The sequence below is a fragment of the Triturus cristatus genome, chromosome 1_1 (assembly GCF_964204655.1).
Source record: "Triturus cristatus chromosome 1_1, aTriCri1.1, whole genome shotgun sequence".
In the NCBI taxonomy this organism is placed as follows: Eukaryota; Metazoa; Chordata; class Amphibia; order Caudata; family Salamandridae; genus Triturus; species Triturus cristatus.
Genome location: NC_140579.1, coordinates 1,101,704,913 through 1,101,731,400, shown reverse-complemented (window position 1 = coordinate 1,101,731,400; position 26,488 = coordinate 1,101,704,913).

The following is a 26,488-nucleotide window of genomic DNA, read 5'->3' as shown; positions in this document are numbered from 1 at the left end:
ATACACAACCACACACACAATCACACACACAACCACACACAACCATACATAACCACAACCACACACACAACACACAACCATATACACACAACCACACACACAACCACACACACACACAACCACACACACATAACCACACACACAACCACACCCACAACCACAACCACACAACCACATACACACACCACACACAACCACACACAACCACACAACCACACACACAACCACAACCACAGAGACAGCCACACACACACAACCAGACACACAACCACGCCCACACAACCACATCCACAACCACACACACAAAACCACAACCACATCCAACCACACAACTACACCCACAACCACACACACAACCACACCCACAACCACACACACATACACAACCACACACACAACCATATACAACCACACACAAGCACACACACAACCACACACAACCACACACACAACCACACACACAACCACACATACAACCATACACACAACCATATACACACACACAGCCACACACAACCGCACACACAAAACCACACACACAACCACACACACAACCACACACACAACCACACAACCACACACACACACACAACCACAAACACACACACACAACCACAACCACAAACACACAACCAGACACATAACAACACACACAACCACAACCACACACACACCCACACACACACAACCATGCACACACAACCACACACACAACCACAACCACTCACACAACCACACACACACAACTACAATCACACACACAACCACACACACACAACCACAACCACACACACAACCACATATAAACAACCACAACCACACACACAACCACAACCACACACACACACAACCACACACACACAACCACACACAACCACACACAATCACACACACAACCACACACACAACCACACATACAACCACACACACAACCACACACACTACCACACCCAAAAAACCACACCCACAACCACACAACCACACCTACACACACACAACCACACACACAACCACACACACACAACCACACACAACCACACTCAACCACACACACAAGCACACACACAACCACACACAACCACACACTCACACAAGCACACACACAAACACACACACAACCACTCACATAACCTCTCCCACAACCACACACACAACCACAACACCACACAACCACACACACAATCACACACAACCACATACACAACCACACACACAATCACACACAACGACAACCATACACACACAACCACACACAACCACACACACAACCACCTACACACCCGCACACACAACCACACACACAGCCACAACCACACACACAACCACACACAGAACCACAACCACACACACAACCACACACACACAACCACAACCACACACACAACCACAACTACACACACACAACCATGCACACACAACCACACACACAACCACACACACACCCACAACCACACACAAGCACACACACAACCACACAAAACCATACACAAGCACACATACAACCACATACACAACCACACACAACCACACACAACCACAACCATACACACAACCACACATACACACACAACCACACACAACTACACACACAACCACACACAACACACACAACCACAACCACACATACAACCACACACACACAACCACACACACACACAACCACACACATAACCACGCACAACCACACACACAACCACACACACCACCACACACAACCACACACACAACCACACACACAACCACATACACACAACCACAACCATACACACACACAACCACACACACACAACCATGCACACACAACGACACACACAAACACACACATAACCACACACACTAACACACTGTGAGAAGTTGGCCTGGTATATGATGTTCACTAGTTAAAGTGACCACCTTGTACCATGCCAAGCAACCCTTATGGTGTGGTTGTAAGTCAACCTTTTCGGACTAGCTGCCCTAGTGGTAGCGTAGGCTAAGCAGTCTTTGAGGCTAAACTCGTGAAGCATGTTAAGCCCGCTGTTTTACCAAATGTAACCCCGTTTTATACCAATGAAAGGACACCACACAGATATATATTCAAAATATATATGTATTTATTTCTCAAAGTAACCCCTAGTCTCTTTATGAGCACAGGAGCACAAATCGTCAAACAAGATTACAGTAGAATACACAGAAGTTGCACTTTATATGGATAGGCCCTGGTGGCCGCTCGAACCATATACTAAAATAGTGGTATAAGTACCACGAACAGAAAGGGGAAAAGGCCTAGGGCCTCTAGAATCGCTGGGCCTACAAGGAGCTAACTTCAGTTAGTGACCAGGAGGTCCACGGGTGGCGTGTGCAGAGCAAATAGTCACACGCGTGCTCCCATAGGTTTCAATGGGTGCGTAAAAAGTACAAAGTTACTGCAAAAAGGATCTTCCGGATGGACTAGGAACTCAAGATTTGGAACACAGGCACTAGAGATGTAATACTACACTTGGGCACAGGAGTGCCAGCTTTACCTCACCCACAGGAAGCGGGTGCATAGGCCTCGAAGTGCGTCGGGTTTCTTCTATCTGTTCCGTGGAGCCTGTGGACAAAGATGCTGCAGGCGGTCGGTCCGGGAGAGATGCGGTGGATCCAAGAGTGGATCGGAGATGTTGAAGACCTGTAAGCAGAGGGGACAGTGTTCACAGTCACTAGCCAGTGACCAGCGTGGCACCAGGTGGGTACCAGGCAATGTCGGGTGCAAACAGGAAGAAAGGTGTAGCTTGTCTCTGCAGCCACGTGGTCCCTGGAGGTCGACGACATCCAGGAGTCAGTTCACGAGCTGTCCCACGCAGGCTCTCGCTGTCGGCAGTGTTGGCGACTTGATCGAAGCAAACAAGCCTTGGCAAAAGCAATTGTTGTGGAGAACAAGATAAGCTGATTGTTCTGACCAGCAAGGTCAGAGGGACTGCTCCTTTGGAGGGGAGCAAGGGCCAGTCTGGAGCAACCAGACCAGTGGTGTATTTCTTGAAGTTCGTCGCCAAGATGGCCACTAGCCAGCGGGCCAGCAACCGGTTAGGCACGTTGAGTGGCAAAATGCAGAAGGGCCCCACGCAGATCGTGGAGATGCTGGAGGGCTCACCTTTGGTGCAGATGCTGCTCGACGGTTGGGCTTCTCAGATCCCAAAGCACAACTTGGAGGGAGCCTCGGTTGTTGCGCTTGCAGCTTGTCGTCGTCGTTCCAAGATGGCTGGCTCCACGTGTCTCGGGGGCCTCCACGGGTCTCCTCTTTTCAGGGACTGTGGATCGGGCAGTGAGAGGTCTGGAGGTCCAGGTCTTGTCAGTCTCTGGGCTTGGGCTCCAGGGGGAGGCGGCGGCAAAGCAGATGTTGATTCGCTGGATGGTGCTTGCGTTAGCAAGGTGGTCACTCCCTGACCACAGGGGAGATTTCCTTCAGTCTTCTGTGCAGCAGGATGTCGAAGTTCCCGTCTTCTTCTTAGTTTCAAGTTGATTCCAGGATGTCTGAAGTCTTAGGACACAGCTCCTACCTTTAAGCGGATTCTAGGGGCCGGACTACCTGCTAGGTCCCTCCCTATGGGTGGTACCAGGAAGGGGGGTGGTTACACCCCCAATCCTTTGTCCAGCTCGCCCCAGGCCCGGGACTGGTGTGCCCCAGGACCGGTTTGAACTGGCATATGCACCGAGGCTCCTTGTGAGCCACAGGCATGTCTGGTTTCTTTCAAGCCCTACCTGACCAATACACAAAATCCAGTCTGGGGTGGTGCACGCACCTCCCCTGGCAGGAAACCCTTTGTCCACACCTCCCAAGCTGGAAGGACTCCCAGCAGCAGGAGGGCAGACTTGTGTCTGTAATGGCAGCATCCATTTTGTGGAGCTGAGGCTATGTCTGATTTTACCCGGGTTTCAGGTACTGTACATGTCGTGTCCCTCTAGAAGGGTGGAATGCTAACCCCGTTGCCAGAATTGGCGAGGGGTTAGTATTCCAATTCGTATGACACCTTACTCGACATGTTTTGATAAAGCCAAACCACAGATAGCATTTAACCGCGAGGTTCATAATGCACTTAAGAGTATATGGTATGGTATGACGATATCTGGAAACAGTAGAAGGAAGTTGTTCCGACCACTGCAGACAGGCTCAGCTCATGCCAGAGCACCATCTCACATGGAACCAAGCACTCTGCCTTCAGGATTGTTAAGGCCTGCCATAGGAGTGACTTATAGGTTAACATATGTCCCATTTAAGGTTAGGTATAGGTATACTACACCTAAGTAAGAGGTGATTACACCAACTTACCCAGGCTGAGTGATCAGCCAGTTGTGTCAGATTGTTAGGCCAAGCCTGGGGTGGCATAATACATGCTTCAGCCCCTGGCAGGCCTTGGGTACACCAATGCCCTGGGTACCTAGTGTACACTGGTACAGGGGCTGACAGGGTGATCCACTTCCAATTGGTTATGCACCTAGGGTGCATAGTGTAAATTTAGTAGAGAGAACAGCAGGCTGGGGGTCTGATTGGCAGGCCCACAGCCTCAATATGTCAAAAACCAGTGAAGCAAAAAGCAAAAATTTGGGGTGACCATAGGATAGCAGACCCTACTCTCCTACACAACCCCCCCCAAACGCAGGGACATTAAACTAGCCTTGACCAGTCTCGTCTTCATGTCCTAAGTGGAAGTACCTGGAGAGACCATCTGCATTCCCATGGTCAGTACCTGGCTGGTGCTCCACTGTAAAGTCCATCCCCTGTAGGGAAATGGACCACCTAAGCAGTTTGGGGTTTTCACCCTTCATCTGATTTAGCCACAAGAGGGGCTTATGGTCGGTCTGAATCTTGAAGTGAGTGCCAAACAAGTATGGCCTCAGCTTCTTCAGGGCCCACACCACAGCAAAGGCCTCCCTCTCAATAGCTGACCAATTCTTCTCTCTGGGGGTCAACCTTCTGCTAATAAAAGCAATGGGTTGGTCTTGACCATCTACATTAAGTTGTGACAGCACAGCTCCCACACCCAACTCAGAAGCATCTGTTTGGACAATAAACTCTTTGGAGTAGTCAGGACTTTTCAGGATAGGTGCAGAGCACATAGCCTCCTTCAGGTCATCAAATGCCTTTTGACAGCTTACAGTCCACTGAACCTTTTTGGGCATCTTCTTGGATGTCAGATCATTAAGAGGAGTCACAATGGACCCATAGTTCTTAACAAACTTCCTGTAGTACCCAGTCAAGCCCAAGAAAGCTCGAACTTGAGTCTGGGTGGTTGGAGGAGACCAGTCCTTGATGGATTGTATCTTACTCTCCAGTGGTTGAACTTGGCCTCCACCTACAAGGTGGCCCAAATACACAACCTTACTCTGCCCTATCTGGCACTTAGTAGCCTTGATAGTGAGGCCTGCCCTTTGCAGAGCCTCAAGAGCCTTCTTCAGGTGGATCAGGTGATCCTCCCAGGTGGAGCTAAAGACAGCAATGTCATCAAGATATGCTGCGCAAAAGTCATCCAACCCAGTAAGGACTTGGTTCACCAGCCTTTGGAAGGTGGCAGGTGCATTCTTCAGACCAAAGGGCATCACCACAAACTGGTAGTGCCCACCTGGGGCTGAGAATGCTGTTTTGGCCTTAGACTCCTCAGCTAATCTGATTTGCCAATAGCCAGCTGTCAAGTCAAATGTGCTCAAAAACTTTGCAGAAGCTAGTTTGGCTATGAGCTCATCTGCCCTTGGAATAGGGTGTGCATCTGTCCTGGTGACAGCATTGAGACCCCTGTAGTCCACACAGAACCTCATCTCTCTCTTGCCATCTTTGGTGTGAGGTTTGGGGACCAGAACCACTGGGCTAGCCCAGGGGCTCTCTGAGGGTTCAATGACACCTAATTCCAGCATTTTATGTACCTCAGCCTTTATACAGTCCCTGACATGGTCAGGTTGTCTGTAAAGCTTGTTCTTTACAGGCAGACTGTCACCAGTGTCCACCACATGGGTACACCAGTCAGTTTGACTAGGTATCAAGGAAAACATATGTGAAAATGATTGTAGAACCTGTCTACATTCAGTCTGCTGATGGGCAGTGAGGTTGCCTCCAAGGGTCACTCCTTCCACTGAGCCATCTTCAGGGTTCTGAGACAACAGGTCTGGGAGAGGGTCACTCTCTTCCTCCTGTCCCTCATCTGTAGCCATGAGCAAGCCCATGTCTGCCCTGTCAACATATGCTTTTAACCTGTTAACATGGAGTACCCTGTGGGGACTCCTGGGAGTTCCTAGGTCTACCAAGTAGGTGACCTCTCCCTTCTTTTCCAGGATTGTATGGGGTCCAGACCATTTGTCTTGGAGTGCTGCTGGGGCCACTAGCTCCAACACCCATACCTTCTGTCCTGGCTGAAACTCAACCAAGGCAGCCTTTTGGTCATGCCAAGCTTTCTGTAAGGCCTGGCTTGCCTCAAGGTTTTTGGATGCCTTCTCCATATACTCAGCCATCCTGGAGCGGAGACCAAGTACATAGTCCACTATGTCTTTGTGAGAAGTTGGCCTGGTATATGCTGTTCACTAGTTCTAGTGACCACCTTGTACCATGCCAAGCAACCCTTATGGTGTGGTTGTAAGTCAACCTTTTTGGACTAGCTGCCCTAGTGGTAGCGTAGGCTAAGCAGTCTTTGAGGCTAAACTCGTGATGCGTGTTAAGCAAGCTGTTTTACCAATAGTAACCCCCTTTTATACCAATGAAAGGACACCACACAGATATATATTCAAAATATATATGTATTTATTTCTCAAAGTAACCCCTAGTCTCTTTATGAGCACAGGAGCACAAATCGTCAAACAAGATTATCACAGAATACACAGAAGTTGCACTTTATATGGATAGGCCCTGGTGGCCACTCGAACCATATACTAAAATAGTGGTATAAGTACCACGAACAGAAAAGGGAAAAGGCCTAAGGCCTCTAGAATCGCTGGGCCTACAAGGAGCTAACGTCAGTTAGTGACCAGGAGGTCCACGGGTGGCGTGTGCAGAGCAAATAGTCACACGCGTGCTCCCATAGGTTTCAATGGGTGCGTAAAAAGTACAAAGTTACTGCAAAAGGAATCTTCCGGATGACCTAGGAACTTAAGATTTGGAACACAGGCACTAGAGATGTAATACTACACTTGGGCACAGGTGTGCCAGCTTTACCTCACCCACAGGAAGCGGGTGCATAGGCCTCGAAGTGCGTCGGGTTTCTTCTATCTGTTCCGTGGGGCCTGTAGACAAAAGTGCTGCAGGCGGTCGGTCGGGAAGAGATGCAGTGGATCCAAGAGTGGATCGGAGATGTTGAAGACCTGTAAGCAGAGGGGACAGTGTTCACAGTCACTAGCCAGTGACCAGCGTGGCACCAGGTGGGTACCAGGCGATGTCGGGTGCAAACAGGTGATGAGGGGTAGCTTGTCTCCGCAGCCACGTGGTCCCTGAAGGTCGACGACGTCCAGGAGTCGGCTCACGAGCTGTCCCACGCAGGCTCTCGCTGTCGGCGGTGTCGGCGACTTGATCGAAGCAAACAAGCCTTGGCAAAAGCAATTGCAGGAGGATTCGGAAATCAGCTGTTGGTTCTGACCAGCAAGGTCAGAGGGATTGCTCCTTTGGAGGGGAGCAAGGGCCAGTCTGGAGCAACCAGACCAGCGGTGTTTGTCGTAGATTTCGTCGCCAAGATGGCCACTAGCCAGCGGGCCAGCAACCGGTTAGGCGCGTCGAGTGGCAAAATGCAGAAGGGCCCCACGCAGATCGTGGAGATGCTGGAGGGCTCACCTTTGGTGCAGATGCTGCTCGAGGGTTGGGCTTCTCAGGACCCAAAGCACAACTTGGAGGGAGCCTCGGTTGTTGCACTGGTCAGCTTGTCGTAGTCGTTCCAAGATGGCTGGCTCCACGTGTCTCGGTGCCTCCACGGGTCTCCTCTTTGCAGGGACTGTGGATCGGGCGGTGAGAGGTCTGGAGGTCCAGGTCTCGTCAGTCTCTGGGCTCGGGCTCCGGCGGGAGGCGGCGGCAAAGCAGACGGTGATTCGCTGGATGGTGCTTGCGTTAGCAAGGTGGTCACTCCCTGACCACAGGGGAGATTTTCTTCAGTCTTCTGTGCAGCAGAATGTCGAAGTTCCCGTCTTCTTCTTAGTTTCAAGTTGATTCCAGGATGTCTGAAGTCTTAGGACACAGCTCCTACCTTTATTCGGATTCTAGGGGCCGGACTACCTGCTAGGTCCCTCCCTATGGGTGGGACCAGGAAGGGGGGTGGTTACACCCCCAATCCTTTGTCCAGCTCGCCCCAGGCCCGGGACTGGTGTGCCCCAGGACCGGTTTGAACTGGCATATGCACCGAGGCTCCTTGTGAGCCACAGGCATGTCTGGTTTCTTTCAAGCCCTACCTGACCAATACACAAAATCCTGTCTGGGGTGGTGCATGCACCTCCCCTGGCAGGAAACCCTTTGTCCACACCTCCCAAGCTGGAAGGACTCCCAGCAGCAGGAGGGCAGACTTGTGTCTGTGGTGGCAGCATCCATTTTGTGGAGCTGAGGCTATGTCTGATTTTACCCGGGTTTCAGGTACTGTACATGTCGTGTCCCTCTAGAAGGGTGGAATGCTAACCCCGTCGCCAGAATTGGCGAGGGGTTAGTATTCCAATTCGTATGACACCTTACTCGACATGTTTTGATAAAGCCAAACCAAAGATAGCATTTAACCGCGAGGTTCATAATGCACTTAAGAGTATATGGTATGACGATATCTGGAAACAGTAGAAGGAAGTTGTTCCGACCACTGCAGACAGGCTCAGCTCATGCCAGAGCACCATCTCACATGGAACCAAGCACTCTGCCTTCAGGATTGTTAAGGCCTGCCATAGGAGTGACTTATAGGTTACCAGGTGTCCCATTTAAGTTTAGGTATAGGTATACTACACCTAAGTAAGAGGTGATTACACCAACTTACCCCAGCTGAGTGATCAGCCAGTTGTGTCAGATTGTTAGGCCAAGCCTGGGGTGGCATGATACATGCTGCAGCCCTTGGCAGGCCTTGGGTACACCAATGCCCTGGGTACCTAGTGTACACTGGTACAGGGGCTGACAGGGTGATCCACTTCCAATTGGTTATGCACCTAGGGTGCATAGTTTTAATTTAGTAGAGAGAACAGCAGGCTGGGGGTCTGATTGGCAGGCCCACAGCCTCAATATGTCAAAAACCAGTGAAGCAAAAAGCAAAAATTTGGGGTGACCATAGGATAGCAGACCCTACTCTCCTACACAACCCCCCCCCAAACGCTGGGACATTAAACTAGCCTTGACCAGTCTCGTCTTCATGTCCTAAGTGGAAGTACCTGGAGAGACCATCTGCATTCCCATGGTCAGTACCTGGCCGGTGCTCCACTGTAAAGTCCATCCCCTGTAGGGAAATGGACCACCTAAGCAGTTTGGGGTTTTCACCCTTCATCTGATTTAGCCACAAGAGGGGCTTATGGTCGGTCTGAATCTTGAAGTGAGTGCCAAACAAGTATGGCCTCAGCTTCTTCAGGGCCCACACCACAGCAAAGGCCTCCCTCTCAATAGCTGACCAATTCTTCTCTCTGGGGGTCAACCTTCTGCTAATAAAAGCAATGGGTTGGTCTTGACCATCTACATTAAGTTGTGACAGCACAGCTCCCACACCCAACTCAGAAGCATCTGTTTGGACAATAAACTCTTTGGAGTAGTCAGGACTTTTCAGGATAGGTGCAGAGCACATGGCCTCCTTCAGGTCATCAAATGCCTTTTGACAGCTTACTGTCCACTGAACCTTTTTGGGCATCTTCTTGGATGTCAGATCATTAAGAGGAGTCACAATGGACCCATAGTTCTTAACAAACTTCCTGTAATACCCAGTCAAGCCCAAGAAAGCTCGAACTTGAGTCTGGGTGGTTGGAGGGGACCAGTCCTTGATGGATTGTATCTTACTCTCCAGTGGTTGAACTTGGCCTCCACCTACAAGGTGGCCCAAATATACAACCTTACTCTGCCCTATCTGGCACTTAGTAGCCTTGATAGTGAGGCCTGCCCTTTGCAGAGCCTCAAGAGCCTTCTTCAGGTGGATCAGGTGATCCTCCCAGGTGGAACTAAAGACAGCAATGTCATCAAGATATGCTGCGCAAAAGTCATCCAACCCAGTAAGGACTTGGTTCACCAGCCTTTGGAAGGTGGCAGGTGCATTCTTCAGACCAAAGGGCATCACCACAAACTGATAATGCCCACCTGGGGTTGAGAATGCTGTTTTGGCCTTAGACTCCTCAGCTAACCTGATTTGCCAATAGCCAGCTGTCAAGTCAAATGTGCTCAAAAACTTTGCAGAAGCTAGTTTGTCTATGAGCTCATCTGCCCTTGGAATAGGGTGTGCATCTGTCCTGGTGACAGCATTGAGTCCTCTGTAATCCACACAGAACCTCATCTCTCTCTTGCCATCTTTGGTGTGAGGTTTGGGGACCAGAACCACTGGGCTAGCCCAGGGGCTCTCTGAGGGTTCAATGACACCTAATTCCAGCATCTTATGTACCTCAGCCTTTATACAGTCCCTGACGTGGTCAGGTTGTCTGTAAAGTTTGTTCTTTACAGGCAGACTGTCACCAGTGTCCACAACATGGGTACACCAGTCAGTTTGACTAGGTATCAAGGAAAACATATGTGAAAATGATTGTAGAACCTGTCTACATTCAGTCTGCTGATGGGCAGTGAGGTTGCCTCCAAGGGTCACTCCTTCAACTGAGCCATCTTCAGGGTTCTGAGACAACAGGTCTGGGAGAGGGTCACTCTCTTCCTCCTGTCCCTCATCTGTAGCCATGAGCAAGCCCATGTCTGCCCTGTCAACATATGCTTTAAGCCTGTTAACATGGAGTACCCTGTGGGGACTCCTGGGAGTTCCTAGGTCGACCAAGTAGGTGACCTCTCCCTTCTTTTCCAGGATTGTATGGGGTCCAGACCATTTGTCTTGGAGTGCTGCTGGGGCCACTGGCTCCAACACCCATACCTTCTGTCCTGGCTGAAACTCAACCAAGACAGCCTTTTGGTCATGCCAAGCTTTCTGTAAGGCCTGGCTTGCCTCAAGGTTTTTGGATGCCTTCTCCATATACTCAGCCATCCTGGAGCGGAGACCAAGTACATAGTCCACTATGTCTAGCTTAGGCTTTTTGAGAGGTAACTCCCATCCTTCCTTCACCAAACACAGTGGGCCTCTCACAGGGTGCCCAAACAACAATTCAAAGGGGCTGTAGCCAACTCCTTTTTGTGGGACCTCCCTGTAAGCAAACAGAAGGCAGGGTAGAAGGATATCCCATCTTCGCCTGAGCTTTTCAGGTAATCCTTTGATCATACCCTTTAGGGTCTTGTTGAATCTCTCAACAAGCCCATTGCATTGTGGGTGATAAGGGGTGGTGAACTTGTAGTTGACACCACATTCCTTCCACATAGCTGTCAAGTATCCTGACATAAAGTTGGTACCTCTGTCAGATACTACCTCCTTAGGAAACCCTACTCTGGAGAATACTCCCAGCAGGGCCCTGGCCACAACAGGTGCTGTAGTGGTCCTAAGGGGAATTGCCTCTGGATACCTGGTGGCATGATCCACTACCACCAGTATAAATCTGTGCCCAGATGCAGTGGGAGGATCCATGGGACCCACTATGTCTATTCCCACTCTTTCAAAGGGAACCCCCACCACAGGTAGTGGTATCAGGGGGGCCTTTGTTGTGCCACCTGATTTGCCACTGGCTTGGCAGGTAACACAGGAGCGACAAAACTCCTTTGTATCTTCATTCATATGGGGCCAGTGAAAGTGAGGGACAAGCCTGTCCCAAGTCTTGTTCTGGCCTAAGTGTCCTGCTAAAGGAATATCATGGGCCAAGGTAAGAAGGAAGCCCCTAAATTGCAGAGGTATAACCAACCTCCTGGTTGCACCAGGCTTGGGGTCTCTAGCCTCTGAATAAAGGAGCCCTTCATCCCAATACACTTTATGGGTACCTTGAGCATTCCCAGCAGCCTCAGCAGCAGCCAGCTGTCTGAGGGGTTCAAGAGAGGGACAGGATAACTGAGCCTGCCTCAAGTCAGCCCTTGAAGGTCCCCCTGTCCCCAGAAACTCAACCTGATCAGGTTCAAGCTCTTCAGGGACAGTTCCTTCAGGGTCCTCTAGATCAGCTTCCTGGGAAGGCTGATCATCACTCTGAGGCAGGGGGGAAGGCACAGCCTTGACCCTCCTGTTCTTCTTCTTGGTAGGTGCTTGGTCCATTGTTCCAGGATCCAAGACCTGAGGTTCAGTGAGGCACTTTTTGGCCTGTGACCTGGTCACAGCAAGGACATGTGATGATATACCTAACATCTCTGCATGAGTCCTGTACTCCACTTCTGACCATAGAGAACTCTCTAGGTCATTGCCCAACAAACATTCTACTGGGAGGTCTGCACTAACCACAACCCTTTTGAGGCCAGTTACCCCTCCCCATGAGAAGTTAACAACTGCCACACTGTGTGAAGTAGTGGCATTGCTGGCATTGGTCACCAGGTAGTTCTCACCTGGTATGTACTGTCCAGGGTCCACAAAGCCTGGTGTCACCATAGTGACACTGGCACATGTGTCCCTGTAGGCTTGAGCCACTTTGTCATTAATTAAAGGAGTCTGTCTGTACTTGCCCAGGTTACTGGGGCTCACAGTCAGGGACAAATCAATGTCCCCATCACAGATCAAGACTGCCTGTGTAAGGGTTCTGTCTAAGTCAGAATCTCCTTCAGTTCCCATAGTGATTCCCACTACACCCTTTGTCTGGGGACCAACACTGCTAACAGTAGTACTGGGAGCAGGTGCCTTAGGGGCAACAGTGTTGGGGGCTCCACCCTTTTTGCAATCACTAGTCCAGTGAGTTGTATTTTTACAATGATTGCACCAGGGTTTCTTCTGACCTTCTTTCTTCTTCTTGGACTGTTGGGACCCACCCTCCTTAGCAGTAGTTTGGGGCCCTGTTGAAGACTTCTGGTCTTTAGGTTTCTGATCTCCACCCTTTTGGTCTGTTTTCTTCTGATCACCCCCTTGGCCCTGGTTCTGGTTCTTTTGCTTAACCCTGGTTCTGACCCATTTGTCTGCCTTCTTTCCCAATTCTTGGGGAGAGGTCAGATCAGAGTCAACCAAGTGTTGATGCAGTTGCTGGTTTTGACAGTTATTTAAAATCTGTTCTCTCATCATCAAATTATACAATCCTGTAAAATCAGATACCTTACTTCCCAGCAACCAACCCTCCAAAGCCTTAGTGGCACATTCAATGTATTCAGACCAGTCCTGAGTCTGTGTCTTTTGGGTGTCTCTGAACATTAACCTGTACTGCTCAGTGGTTAAGCCTAACCCATCAACTAGAACACTCTTCAGGACTCTGTAGTTTCTGACATCCTCTTCTCTAACAGTGAGGAGTCTGTCTCTGCCTCTTCCTTCAAAGGAGAGCCAGAGGATTGCTGCCCACTGATCTTCAGGAACCTGCTGTACTTTGCAGGCTCTCTCAAGAGCAGTTATCCACTTGTGGATGTCATCCCCACTTTTGTAGGGGGGCACAACCTTAGACAGGTTTCTATTGTCGAAAACCCTATCTTTGTCCTTAGGGACAATGCTGCCACCAGTGGGTATAGACCCACTCTCTTTATGCTGTCTAGCCTTGCTAAGTTTCTCTTCCATCAGGGCTACTTCTAGCTCCTGCTTCCTGATCCTCAGCTGGGCCTCTTGCATCTTGGCCTCATGTTCCCTCCTCTGAGGGGTGGTCATCCTTCTCCTGGAGTGACCTTGAGAGCCTCTAGAGCCATGGGAAGCATTGGAGTCACCTGAGCGATTCCTTTGCCTTCCAAGCCCTGTGTTAAGTCCACTGGGGAGATCCAGTGGGTTGAACCCACTGTCAGTCCCCAATAGCCTTGGTTTAGCTGGGCCAAGTATAATACTTGGCACTGGGCTAGTTCTCCCTTCATCCTCACTACTGTCAGTATCCTTTTCACTCTCATCCTCTGTGGTAGGCATCCCATCTAAGGGGTGACTATTGGGAAGGGGTACTTCAGTGGCATCTTTAGAAGGGGGGCCTCCTGTTCCTGTCCCTAAGGGGGCTAACTGGGAAGCTTTCTTGAGTGCTCTCTGATTCTCATCATTCTGTAAGAGCTCTCTGAGCTCAGCAGAGTTTGGGTTCTTGGGCTGTTTAAGGCCTCTAAGAGTTGCCAAATGCCTGAGCTCATTCTGATTAAGGGTAGCAAAGCTGGATGGTGCCCTCTGGGGGTCACTCTCAACAGAGATGGGTACAGTGGACCCCTCTGCCCCGGCCATTGCTCTTAAGTGTGGGTGGATGTGTTGCAATCTACCTACACTTGGGTTTACCTACTAAACCTATCTAGTAGTTGTAGTCAGGGTGTGCTACTCCCTTTGCTCTACAACAACTAAGTTCAGTAGAACTTAAGTATATCTAATCTTGTTTTATATGTACCTACAGGTACCTATGTGATCTTTCAATTGGTAACCAAGAGATTACAATGGTAAAACACAGCAAGCTCAAATCCAACCGCTGCTCACCAATGTGAGAAGTTGGCCTGGTATATGCTGTTCACTAGTTCTAGTGACCACCTTGTACCATGCCAAGCAACCCTTATGGTGTGGTTGTAAGTCAACCTTTTTGGACTAGCTGCCCTAGTGGTAGCGTAGGCTAAGCAGTCTTTGAGGCTAAACTCGTGATGCGTGTTAAGCAAGCTGTTTTACCAATAGTAACCCCCTTTTATACCAATGAAAGGACACCACACAGATATATATTCAAAATATATATGTATTTATTTCTCAAAGTAACCCCTAGTCTCTTTATGAGCACAGGAGCACAAATCGTCAAACAAGATTATCACAGAATACACAGAAGTTGCACTTTATATGGATAGGCCCTGGTGGCCACTCGAACCATATACTAAAATAGTGGTATAAGTACCACGAACAGAAAAGGGAAAAGGCCTAAGGCCTCTAGAATCGCTGGGCCTACAAGGAGCTAACGTCAGTTAGTGACCAGGAGGTCCACGGGTGGCGTGTGCAGAGCAAATAGTCACACGCGTGCTCCCATAGGTTTCAATGGGTGCGTAAAAAGTACAAAGTTACTGCAAAAGGAATCTTCCGGATGACCTAGGAACTTAAGATTTGGAACACAGGCACTAGAGATGTAATACTACACTTGGGCACAGGTGTGCCAGCTTTACCTCACCCACAGGAAGCGGGTGCATAGGCCTCGAAGTGCGTCGGGTTTCTTCTATCTGTTCCGTGGGGCCTGTAGACAAAAGTGCTGCAGGCGGTCGGTCGGGAAGAGATGCAGTGGATCCAAGAGTGGATCGGAGATGTTGAAGACCTGTAAGCAGAGGGGACAGTGTTCACAGTCACTAGCCAGTGACCAGCGTGGCACCAGGTGGGTACCAGGCGATGTCGGGTGCAAACAGGTGATGAGGGGTAGCTTGTCTCCGCAGCCACGTGGTCCCTGAAGGTCGACGACGTCCAGGAGTCGGCTCACGAGCTGTCCCACGCAGGCTCTCGCTGTCGGCGGTGTCGGCGACTTGATCGAAGCAAACAAGCCTTGGCAAAAGCAATTGCAGGAGGATTCGGAAATCAGCTGTTGGTTCTGACCAGCAAGGTCAGAGGGATTGCTCCTTTGGAGGGGAGCAAGGGCCAGTCTGGAGCAACCAGACCAGCGGTGTTTGTCGTAGATTTCGTCGCCAAGATGGCCACTAGCCAGCGGGCCAGCAACCGGTTAGGCGCGTCGAGTGGCAAAATGCAGAAGGGCCCCACGCAGATCGTGGAGATGCTGGAGGGCTCACCTTTGGTGCAGATGCTGCTCGAGGGTTGGGCTTCTCAGGACCCAAAGCACAACTTGGAGGGAGCCTCGGTTGTTGCACTGGTCAGCTTGTCGTAGTCGTTCCAAGATGGCTGGCTCCACGTGTCTCGGTGCCTCCACGGGTCTCCTCTTTGCAGGGACTGTGGATCGGGCGGTGAGAGGTCTGGAGGTCCAGGTCTCGTCAGTCTCTGGGCTCGGGCTCCGGCGGGAGGCGGCGGCAAAGCAGACGGTGATTCGCTGGATGGTGCTTGCGTTAGCAAGGTGGTCACTCCCTGACCACAGGGGAGATTTTCTTCAGTCTTCTGTGCAGCAGAATGTCGAAGTTCCCGTCTTCTTCTTAGTTTCAAGTTGATTCCAGGATGTCTGAAGTCTTAGGACACAGCTCCTACCTTTATTCGGATTCTAGGGGCCGGACTACCTGCTAGGTCCCTCCCTATGGGTGGGACCAGGAAGGGGGGTGGTTACACCCCCAATCCTTTGTCCAGCTCGCCCCAGGCCCGGGACTGGTGTGCCCCAGGACCGGTTTGAACTGGCATATGCACCGAGGCTCCTTGTGAGCCACAGGCATGTCTGGTTTCTTTCAAGCCCTACCTGACCAATACACAAAATCCTGTCTGGGGTGGTGCATGCACCTCCCCTGGCAGGAAACCCTTTGTCCACACCTCCCAAGCTGGAAGGACTCCCAGCAGCAGGAGGGCAGACTTGTGTCTGTGGTGGCAGCATCCATTTTGTGGAGCTGAGGCTATGTCTGATTTTACCCGGGTTTCAGGTACTGTACATGTCGTGTCCCTCTAGAAGGGTGGAATGCTAACCCCGTCGCCAGAATTGGCGAGGGGTTAGTATTCCAATTCGTATGACACCTTACTCGACATGTTTTGATAAAGCCAAACCAAAGATAGCATTTAACCGCGAGGTTCATAATGCACTTAAGAGTATATGGTATGACGATATCTGGAAACAGTAGAAGGAAGTTGTTCCGACCACTGCAGACAGGCTCAGCTCATGCCAGAGCACCATCTCACATGGAACCAAGCACTCTGCCTTCAGGATTGTTAAGGCCTGCCATAGGAGTGACTTATAGGTTACCAGGTGTCCCATTTAAGTTTAGGTATAGGTATACTACACCTAAGTAAGAGGTGATTACACCAACTTACCCCAGCTGAGTGATCAGCCAGTTGTGTCAGATTGTTAGGCCAAGCCTGGGGTGGCATGATACATGCTGCAGCCCTTGGCAGGCCTTGGGTACACCAATGCCCTGGGTACCTAGTGTACACTGGTACAGGGGCTGACAGGGTGATCCACTTCCAATTGGTTATGCACCTAGGGTGCATAGTTTTAATTTAGTAGAGAGAACAGCAGGCTGGGGGTCTGATTGGCAGGCCCACAGCCTCAATATGTCAAAAACCAGTGAAGCAAAAAGCAAAAATTTGGGGTGACCATAGGATAGCAGACCCTACTCTCCTACAGTCTTGCTTAGGCTTTTTGAGAGGTAACTCCCATCTTTCCTTCACTAAACACAGTGGGCCTCTTACAGGGTGCCCAAACAACAATTCAAAGGGGCTGTAGCCAACTCCTTTTTGTGGGACCTCTCTGTAAGCAAACAGAAGGCAGGGTAGAAGGATGTCCCATCTTCGCCTGAGCTTTTCAGGTAATCCTTTGATCATACCCTTTAGGGTCTTGTTGAATCTCTCAACAAGCCCATTGCATTGTGGGTGATAAGGGGTGGTGAACTTGTAGTTGACACCACATTCCTTCCACATAGCTGTCAAGTATCCTGACATGAAGTTGGTACCTCTGTCAGAAACTACCTCCTTAGGAAACCCCACTCTGGAGAATACTCCCAGCAGGGCCCTGGCCACAACAGGAGCTGTAGTGGTCCTAAGGGGAATTGCCTCTGGATACCTGGTGGCATGATCCACTACCACCAGTATAAATCTGTGCCCAGATGCAGTGGGAGGATCCATGGGACTCACTATATCTATTCCCACTCTTTCAAAGGGGACCCCCACCACAGGTAGTGGTATTAGGGGGGCCTTTGTTGTGCCACCTGATTTGCCACTGGCTTGGCAGGTCACACAGGAGTGACAAAACTCCTTTGTATCTTCATTCATATGAGGCCAGTGAAAGTGAGGGACAAGCCTGTCCCAAGTCTTGTTCTGGCCTAAGTGTCCTGCTAAAGGAATGTCATGGGCCAAGGTAAGAAGGAAGCCCCTAAATTGCAGAGGTATAACCAACCTCCTGGTTGCACCAGGCTTGGGGTCTCTAGCCTCTGAATAAAGGAGCCCTTCATCCCAATACACTTTATGGGTACCTTGAGCATTCCCAGCAGCCTCAGCAGCAGCCAGCTGTCTGAGGGGTTCAAGAGAGGGACAGGATAACTGAGCCTGCCTCAAGTCAGCCCTTGAAGGTCCCCCTGTCCCCAGAAACTCAACCTGATCAGGTTCAAGCTCTTCAGGGACAGTTCCTTCAGGGTCCTCTAGATCAGCTTCCTGGGAAGGCTGATCATCACTCTGAGGCAGGGGGGAAGGCACAGCCTTGACCCTCCTGTTCTTCTTCTTGGTAGGTGCTTGGTCCATTGTTCCAGGATCCAAGACCTGAGGTTCAGTGAGGCACTTTTTGGCCTGTGACCTGGTCACAGCAAGGACATGTGATGATATACCTAACATCTCTGCATGAGTCCTGTACTCCACTTCTGACCATAGAGAACTCTCTAGGTCATTGCCCAACAAACATTCTACTGGGAGGTCTGCACTAACCACAACCCTTTTGAGGCCAGTTACCCCTCCCCATGAGAAGTTAACAACTGCCACACTATGTGAAGTAGTGGCATTGCTGGCATTGGTCACCAGGTAGTTCTCACCTGGTATGTACTGTCCAGGGTCCACAAAGCCTGGTGTCACCATAGTGACACTGGCACATGTGTCCCTGTAGGCTTGAGCCACTTTTTCATTAATTAAAGGAGTCTGTCTGTACTTGCCCAGGTTACTGGGGCTCACAGTCAGGGACAAATCAATGTCCCCATCACAGATCAAGACTGCCTGTGTCAGGGTTCTGTCTAAGTCAGAATCTCCTTCAGTTCCCATAGTGATTCCCACTACACCCCTTGTCTGGGGACCAACACTGCTAACAGTAGTACTGGGAGCAGGTGCCTTAGGGGCAACAGTGTTGGGGGCTCCACCCTTTTTGCAATCACTAGTCCAGTGAGTTGTATTTTTGCAATGATTGCACCAGGGTTTCTTTTGACCTTCTTTCTTCTTTTTGGACTGTTGGGACCCACCCTCCTTAGCAGTAGTTTGGGGCCCTGTTGAAGACTTCTGGTCTTTAGGTTTCTGATCTCCACCCTTTTGGTCTGTTTTCTTCTGATCACCCCCTTGGCCCTGGTTCTGGTTCTTTTGCTTAACCCTGGTTCTGCCCCATTTGTCTGCCTTCTTTCCCAATTCTTGGGGAGAGGTCAGATCAGAGTCAACCAAGTGTTGATGCAGTTGCTGGTTTTGACTGTTATTTAAAATCTGTTCTCTCATCATCAAATTATACAATCCTGTAAAATCAGATACCTTACTTCCCAGCAACCAACCCTCCAAAGCCTTAGTGGCACATTCAACATATTCAGACCAGTCCTGAGTCTGTGTCTTTTGGGTGTCTCTGAACATTAACCTGTACTCTTCAGTGGTTAAGCCTAACCCATCAACCAGAACACTCTTCAGGACTCTGTAATTTCTGACATCCTCTTCTCTAACAGTGAGGAGTCTGTCTCTGCCTCTTCCTTCAAAGGAGAGCCAGAGGATTGCTGCCCACTGGTCTTCAGGAACCTGCTGTACTTTGCAGGCTCTCTCAAGAGCAGTTATCCATTTGTGGATATCATCCCCACTTTTGTAGGGGGGCACAACCTTAGACAGGTTCCTATTATCAAAGACCCTATCTTTGTCCTTAGGGACAATGCTGCCACCAGTGGGTATAGACCCACTCTCTCTAGGTTGCCTAGCCTTGTTCAGTTTTTCTTCCATCAGGGCTACCTCTAGCTCCTGCTTCCTGATCCTCAGCTGGGCTTCCTGCATTCTGGCCTCATGTTCCCTCCTCTGAGGGGTGGTCATCCTTTTCCTGGAGTGACCTTGAGAGCCTCTAGAGGCATGAGAAGCATTAGAGTCACCTGAGCGATTCCTTTGCCTCCCAAGCCCCTGGTTAAGTCCACTGGGGAGATCCAATGGGATGATCCCATTGTCAGTCCCCAATAGCCTTAGTTTAGCTGGGCCAAGTATAACACTTGGCACTGGGCTATTTCTCCCTTCATCCTCACTACTTTCTGTATCCTCACCACTTTCCTCCTCTGTAGTATGATTCTCATCTAAGGGATGGCTATTGGAAAGGGGTACTTCTGTAGCATCTTCAGAAGGGGGGCCTCCTGTTCCTGTCCCTAAGGGGGCTAACTAGGAAGCTTTCTTGAGCTCTCTCTGATTTTCATCATTTTGCAAGAGTTCTCTGAGCTCAGCAGAGGTAGGGTTCTTGGGCTGTTTAAGGCCTCTAAGAGTTGCCAAATGCCTAAGCTCATTCTGGTTAAGGGTAGCAAAGATGGATGGTGCCCTCTGGGGGTCACTCTCAACAGAGATGGGTACAGTGGACCCCTCTGCCCCAGCCATTGCTCTTAAGTGTGGGTGGATGTGTTGCAATCTACCTACACTTGGGTTTACCTACTAAACCTATCTAGTAGTTGTAGTCAGGGTGTGCTACTCCCTTTGCTCTACAACAACTAAGTTCAGTAGAACTTAAGTATATCTAATCTTGTTTTATATGTACCTACAGGTACCTATGTGATCTTTCAATTGGTAACCAAGAGATTACAATGGTAAAACACAGCAAGCTCAAATCCAACCGCTGCTCACCAATGTGAAAAGTTGGCCTGGTATATGATGTTCACTAGTTAAAGTGACCACCTTGTACCATGCCAAGCAACCCTTATGGTGTGGTTGTAAGTCAACCTTTTCGGACTAGCTGCCCTAGTGGTAGCGTAGGCTAAGCAGTCTTTGAGGCTAAACTCGTGAAGCGTGTTAAGCCAGCTGTTTTACCAAATGTAACCCCCTTTTATACCAATGAAAGGACACCACACAGATATATATTCAAAATATATATGTATTTATTTCTCAAAGTAACCCCTAGTCTCTTTATGAGCACAGGAGCACAAATCGTCAAACAAGATTACAGTAGAATACACAGAAGTTGCACTTTATATGGATAGGCCCTGGTGGCCGCTCAAACCATATACTAAAATAGTGGTATAAGTACCACGAACAGAAAGGGGAAAAGGCCTAGGGCCTCTAGAATCGCTGGGCCTACAAGGAGCTAACTTCAGTTAGTGACCAGGAGGTCCACGGGTGGCGTGTGCAGAGCAAATAGTCACACGCGTGCTCCCATAGGTTTCAATGGGTGCGTAAAAAGTACAAAGTTACTGCAAAAAGGATCTTCCGGATGGACTAGGAACTCAAGATTTGGAACACAGGCACTAGAGATGTAATACTACACTTGGGCACAGGAGTGCCAGCTTTACCTCACCCACAGGAAGCGGGTGCATAGGCCTCGAAGTGCGTCGGGTTTCTTCTATCTGTTCCGTGGAGCCTGTGGACAAAGATGCTGCAGGCGGTCGGTCCGGGAGAGATGCGGTGGATCCAAGAGTGGATCGGAGATGTTGAAGACCTGTAAGCAGAGGGGACAGTGTTCACAGTCACTAGCCAGTGACCAGCGTGGCACCAGGTGGGTACCAGGCAATGTCGGGTGCAAACAGGAAGAAAGGTGTAGCTTGTCTCTGCAGCCACGTGGTCCCTGGAGGTTGACGACATCCAGGAGTCGGTTCACGAGCTGTCCCACACAGGCTCTCGCTGTCGGCGGTGTCGGCGACTTGATTGAAGCAAACAAGCCTTGGCAAAAGCAATTGTTGTGGAGAACAAGATAAGCTGATTGTTCTGACCAGCAAGGTCAGAGGGACTGCTCCTTTGGAGGGGAGCAAGGGCCAGTCTGGAGCAACCAGACCAGCAGTGTATTTCTTGAAGTTCCTCGCCAAGATGGCCACTAGCCAGCGGGCCAGCAACCAGTTAGGCGCGTTGAGTGGCAAAATGCAGAAGGGCCCCACGCAGATCGTGGAGATGCTGGAGGGCTCACCTTTGGTGCAGATGCTGCTCGAGGGTTGGGCTTCTCAGATCCCAAAGCACAACTTGGAGGGAGCCTTGGTTGTTGCGCTTGCAGCTTGTTGTCGTCGTTCCAAGATGGCTGGCTCCACGTGTCTTGGTGCCTCCACGGGTCTCCTCTTTTCAGGGACTGTGGATCGGGCGGTGAGAGGTCTGGAGGTCCAGGTCTTGTCAGTCTCTGGGCTCGGGCTCCAGCGGGAGGCGGCGGCAAAGCAGATGTTGATTCGCTGGATGGTGCTTGCGTTAGCAAGGTGGTCACTCCCTGACCACAGGGGAGATTTCCTTCAGTCTTCTGTGCAGCAGAATGTCGAAGTTCCCGTCTTCTTCTTAGTTTCAAGTTGATTCCAGGATGTCTGAAGTCTTAGGACACAGCTCCTACCTTTAAGCGGATTCTAGGGGCCGGACTACCTGCTAGGTCCCTCCCTATGGGTGGGACCAGGAAGGGGGGTGGTTACACCCCCAATCCTTTGTCCAGCTCGCCCCAGGCCCGGGACTGGTGTGCCCCAGGACCGGTTTGAACTGGCATATGCACCGAGGCTCCTTGTGAGCCACAGGCATGTCTGGTTTCTTTCAAGCCCTACCTGACCAATACACAAAATCCAGTCTGGGGTGGTGCACGCACCTCCCCTGGCAGGAAACCCTTTGTCCACACCTCCCAAGCTGGAAGGACTCCCAGCAGCAGGAGGGCAGACTTGTGTCTGTGGTGGCAGCATCCATTTTGTGGAGCTGAGGCTATGTCTGATTTTACCCGGGTTTCAGGTACTGTACATGTCGTGTCCCTCTAGAAGGGTGGAATGCTAACCCCGTCGCCAGAATTGGCGAGGGGTTAGTATTCCAATTCATATGACACCTTACTCGACATGTTTTGATAAAGCCAAACCAAAGATAGCATTTAACCGCGAGGTTCATAATGCACGTAAGAGTATATGGTATGACGATATCTGGAAACAGTAGAAGGAAGTTGTTCCGACCACTGCAGACAGGCTCAGCTCATGCCAGATCACCATCTCACATGGAACCAAGCACTCTGCCTTCAGGATTGTTAAGGCCTGCCATAGGAGTGACTTATAGGTTAACATGTGTCCCATTTAAGATTAGGTATAGGTATACTACACCTAAATAAGAGGTGATTACACCAACTTACCCCAGCTGAGTGATCAGCCAGTTGTGTCAGATTGTTAGGCCAAGCCTGGGGTGGCATAATACATGCTTCAGCCCCTGGCAGGCCTTGGGTACACCAATGCCCTGGGTACCTAGTGTACACTGGTACAGGGGCTGACAGGGTGATCCACTTCCAATTGGTTATGCACCTAGGGTGCATAGTGTAAATTTAGTAGAGAGAACAGCAGGCTGGGGGTCTGATTGGCAGGCCCACAGCCTCAATATGTCAAAAACCAGTGAAGCAAAAAGCAAAAATTTGGGGTGACCATAGGATAGCAGACCCTACTCTCCTACACACACACACACAACCACACACACAACCACACATACACAACCACACACACACAACCACACACACACAACCACATCCACACACACAACCACACATACAACCACACACAACCACAAGCACACACACAACCACACATACAACCACACACACAACCACATACAACCACACCCACAACCACACACACACAACCACACACAACCACACCCACAACCACACACACTCAACCACACACATCCACACACACAACCACACACAACCACACACACACACAAGCACACACACAAGCACACACAAGCACACACACAAGCACTCACAAGCACACACACAACCACACCTACAACCACACACACAACTAAAACCAAACACAAGCACACACAAGCACACACACAACCCCACACACACACACAACCACACACAACCACACACAAACAACCACACACACAACCACACACACAATCACACACACACAACCACACACAACCACACATAACCACAACCACACACACAACATACAACCATACACACAACCACACACACACACAACCACACACACACACAACCACACACACATAACCACACACACAACCACACCCACAGCCACAACCACACAACCACATACACACACCACACACAACCACACACAACCACACACACAACCACACACAACCATACAACCACACACAACCACACACACAGCCACACACACAACCACACACATGACCACACCCACACAACCACATCCATAACCACACACACAAAACCACAACCACACCCAACCACACAACCACACCCACAACCACACACAACCACACCCACAACCACATACACATACACAACCACACACACAACCACACACAACCACACACACAAGCACACACACAACCACACACAAACACACACACAACCACACACACAACCACACACACAACCACACACACAACCACACACACAACCATACACACAACCATACACACACACACAGCCACACACAACTGCACACACACAACAACACACACAAACAAACACACCCACACACACACAACCACTCACAACCACAAACACACACATACAACCACAACCACACACACACAACCACACACATAACCACACACACAACCACAACCACACACACAACCACACACATAACCACACACACACAACCACACACACAACCAGACACACAACCACACACACAACCACAACCACACACACACAACCACACACACACAACCATAACCACACACACAACCACAACCACACACACACAACCACACACAATCACAAACACAACCACAACCACACACTTAACCACACACTTAACCACACACACACAACCACACACAACCAAACACACAACCACACACACAACCACACACACAACCACATACAACCACACACTCACATAAGCACACACACAAACACATACACAACCACTCACACAGCCTCTCCCACAACCACACACACAACCACAACCACACACAACCACAACCACACACAACCACACACAACCACACACAGCCACACACAACCACATATACAACCACACACACAACCACAGCCATACACACAACCACACACAACCACCTACACACCCACACACACAACCACACACACAGCCACAACCAAACACACACACAACCACACACACAACCACAACCACACACACAACCAGAACCACACACACACAACCATGCACACACAACCACACAACACGACACACACAACCACAACCACACACAAGCACACACACAACCACACAAAACCACACACATGCAGACACACAACCACATACACAACCATACACAACCACAACCATACACGCAACCACAAATACACACACACAACCACACACACACACAACCACACAAACAACACACACAACCACAACAACACATACAACCACACACACAACCACAACCACACACACACACACACAACTACACACACAACCACACACAACCACACACACCACCACACACAACCACACACACAACCAAACACACAACCACATACACACAACCATACACACACAACCACACAACCACACACACACAACCATGCACACACAACGACACACACAAACACACACATAACCACACACACTACCACACACACAACCAGACACAAAACCACACATACACAACCACACACACTCACAACCACACACACACACAACCACACACACAACCACATCCACACACCCAACCACACATACAACCACACACACAACCACAACCACACACACAACCACACATACAACCACACACAGAACCACACACACAACCACACCCAACCACACCCACAACCACACACACAACCATACACAACCACACCCACACACACTCAACCACACACAACCACACACACAACCACACACAACCACACACACAACCACAAGCACACACAAGCACACACACAAGCACACACAAGCACACACACAACCACAAGCACACACAAGCACACACACAAGCACACACAAGTACACACACACCACCCACAACCACACACATGACTAAAACCATACACAAGCACACACAACCACACACACAAGCACACACACAACCCCCCACACACAACCACACACATCCGCACACAAACAAACACACACACAACCACACACACAACACACACAACCACACACACACAACCACACACACACAACCACAACCACACACACAACCACACCACATACAACCACACACACAACCACAACCACACATACAACCATACAGACAACCACACACACACAACCACAACCACACACACACACACACACACACAGACACACAAACACACAAACACAACCACACACAACCACCCACACAACCACACACACAACCACATACAACTACACACAACCACACACACACAATCACACACACAACCACACGCACAACCACAACCACACACACAGCCAAACACAACCACACACACAAGCACATACACAACCTCACACAACCACACACACAACCACACACACACACAATCACAAACAACCGCACACACACAACCACACACACAA